We start from the raw sequence: 2,867 nt of genomic DNA, 5'->3' as shown, positions 1-2,867 counted from the left end.
TTAGATTTTCCTTTAGTGTAATACCTCCCTCTGCTGATTTTCATCATTATTTTTCATTTCCTCTGTGTGGAATATTTTGCTGAGGATGTTCTGTAGTACAGGCTTTCTAGTGGTAAATTCTTTTAACTTTTGTTTATCATGGAAGTTTTTATTTCATCATCAAATCTAAAGCTTAGTTTTGCTGGATATGATCCTTGGTTGGCATCCATTTTCTTTCAGAGCTTGGTATATGTTGTTCCATGATCTCCTGGCTTTGAGGGTCTGGGCTGAAAAATCTGCTGAGATATGAATTGGTTTCCCTCTATATGTGATCTGATTTCTCTCTATCGTGGCTTTTAAGATTCTATCCTTATTCTGTATGCTAGGCATTTTCATTATAATGTGCCTTGGTGTAGATCTGTTGTAATTTTGTACAGTTAGTGTCCTGTAAGCCTCTTGTATTTCTGTCTCTATCTTGAAGTAATCTTTTGCTACCTGTATTTGCTCTCTTTATCTCTTTATTGGAATGATCAATTATTGCCTGTATTTGTTCTGTCAGTGTTTAATTTATAGATCACCTTTATTATGTACACTCTGAACTCCTTCTCTGACATTTTATTTACTGTGCTGTCAATGGATTCTATTTTTGTATTATCTTGGTTTATCTGGGGCACTTTCTTCCCTTGTTTTTTCATGTTATTCATGTATGTTTCTCTCTGCCAGTGCAGATCTGAGGTATTACAGTTTCTTCTCTATAGTCCTGTAGTGTCCTTGCAGGATACCAAAATGTTGCCTCTGGTGTAACCAGGCCTGCTGGCAACTTGATGGTCTTCCAGGTCCTGGCTGTTGTCTCTAGATGGAAGTGGGCTGGACAGCCAAGTTGGTAGATGGGGGGAACTGCACTCTGATCACTCTCCTCCTCAAATGTGCAGTTATTCACCTTCTCTGCAGGTCAGGCTGGGGTCACTCTGGTCCACCTCTTCTGGGCATCAGCCCAAGAACCCAATTATAAAAAGCAAGCAGATGATTTAAATATATGTTACTCCAAAGAAAACAAATAGCAAATAAGCAAATGAAAAAAGATGCTTAATTTTACTATAAAAATAATGTCTTTGTGCAGATTAACCTACAGAAACTTGAACAAAGTAAAATAAGCTACACAAGGAATAACAAGCACTGCAGGTTCTGATGGGTAAAATTAAAAAATGTTGATGTCATTTAAGTACAGAGTAAAATTATGGCTCCCTGAGTATGGGAAGTGGAGAAGATACATCTCGAGGGGAAAATAGACAATAGGGAAAGTAGAAACTAGAAAATAGAAAATAGGGAAAGTAAGATTTATGGCTTGATTACATAGTAGGGAGAATACATATTAATGATATTCTATTAATTCCAAGAAAACTAGAAGAAAGTGTTCATAAGTTGCTTACCATATCAAGAAAAATATCTTGAGGTGAAGCACATGAAATTACTGATTTGATTATATAATGTATTCATGGATTGAAACTTCACTCTGTACCCCACAATTGTAATTTTCCAAGTAATTTTTAAAGAAAATTTAAAATAAAGACACAGAAATCAAGAAAATTTAAAATCAAGACACAGAAATCATCAAAATATACTATATATTTAATTTAGTAAAATGTTAATATACTCATGAAAATCAAAAAAAAAAAAAAAAAAGAAAAGAAAAGAAAGAAAGAAAGCAAAGAAAGAAGAAAAAAATCCTGTAAGAAGACTTGGATTTACCAAAGTGAAAACACTAGTCATAACACTGGCAATAAAAAATAGTTGTCATGCTTGTGTTGTTGAAAGTTAAAGATTTAATGAGAAATTTGAGATAATTAATAAATAAAATAAAAATCTCTTAAATTCACAGTTATGCAGAATTGAAGTGTTCCTCACTCTAAATTAACAGAATTAATGTCATTTCTTCACCCCAGATGTTTCATTCCTAGATGGAGAAAATAGCTGATTCTAATACAACCATTTTTTTTCTCCCAGTTAAGGAGTACTTATTACATATCCAACACTGTTTCATAATTTTTTATTTCATAGAAAGTTCAAAACAACCTCATGTCTTATGAAATCTATGCAGTTTTCATCTAAAGAAACTGGCTCAATAAATTGTCTAAATTTTAAGATGTCCAATAAATTGAAGCAATAAATTTGAAATAACTGTTTTTCATAAAGAAAAAAATAATGAAGTACATTAATAAAACAAAATGTTTTGTTAATATTCTTACTGTGAAATAATACTTTCAAACTAATTTCTGAATACCAGTAACTATCATTAAAATTATTCTTAAATTCTCTGAACAGATCATATAGCAATGTATTATAAAAGTTTCAAACCAAAAAGTTATATGTTACATGTTCCATGAGTAACAAGCAAACAGAAAGGCCAAAATTGGTGTGGCAAGATTTTTAAATCAGGAATCATGTATTTGGAAGAAATGAGTTTAGTGTACCTCAGAAGATTGTTAAAAGATATTTGTTGTTTATAGTTTACTAGTAATCATGAAAAATCTTGAAATTCCCTTTCATTAAATAAGTTATTTTGTTTCTAAACAGAGGCATAAGCAAACACATCCATTCTCTCTGTCACACATAAAAGAGAGAGAAACAGAAAGAGAGAATTACTACTTCTATCATACTTACTCCCAAACTTTACCATTAGATCGGAAAATTTGTATATTCAAATAAATTTCAATCAAAACCAATGTTCATGACATGAAGGGATATCAATATATCAGTAAAACACCCATAAATTATAGAATAAAATTTTGAAATAGTAACTTAAGATTTAGCAATCTGGATTTGTTATCATCTTTCATTATATTTCCTATAGTGTCTTTGTCCACAATAAATATAAAAATGAGAAATGA

This window comes from Marmota marmota, unplaced genomic scaffold (assembly GCF_001458135.2).
Source record: "Marmota marmota marmota unplaced genomic scaffold, marMar, whole genome shotgun sequence".
Taxonomy (NCBI): Eukaryota; Metazoa; Chordata; class Mammalia; order Rodentia; family Sciuridae; genus Marmota; species Marmota marmota.
Note: the sequence above shows the minus strand (reverse complement) of the source record.